A 531-nucleotide genomic window follows, 5' to 3' on the forward strand; every position below is an offset into this window, starting at 1 on the left:
GATGGGTAGTACCACCCATATTGAAGAAGGAAAGAGAGAGCTGGCAAAAGATGTGCTCAGACTGGCACGTCTGGGAGTCAGACTTATGGATTCCACAGAAGGAGGTATAGCGATGACGAACGGGGCCGAGTCCTCATTATTGTCAGAAGTGAAAGAGAAATAAGACCAAGATCCCATTTTGCTTGAGTTGAAGGCAAATGTTCAAAAGCAAAATGTATTAGCTTTTGAACAAGGGGGAGATGGTGTATTGAGGTATCAAGGTAGATTGTGTGTACCTATGGTAGATGGACTCCAAGAGAGGATTATGAAGGAAGCTCATAGCTCTAGATATTCCATTCATCCGGGTTCCACAAAGATGTATCGTGACTTGAGAGAAGTTTATTGGTGGAATGGCATGAAGAAGGACATTGCAGAGTTTGTTGCTAAATGTTCAAATTGCCAACAAGTGAAAGTCGAGCACCAAAGGCCTGGTGGTTTAGCTCAGAGGATAGAACTTCCAGAATGGAAGTGGGAGATGATCAATATGGACTT

This window comes from Solanum tuberosum, unplaced genomic scaffold (genome assembly GCF_000226075.1).
Source record: "Solanum tuberosum cultivar DM 1-3 516 R44 unplaced genomic scaffold, SolTub_3.0 scf00765, whole genome shotgun sequence".
Classification (NCBI taxonomy): domain Eukaryota; kingdom Viridiplantae; phylum Streptophyta; class Magnoliopsida; order Solanales; family Solanaceae; genus Solanum; species Solanum tuberosum.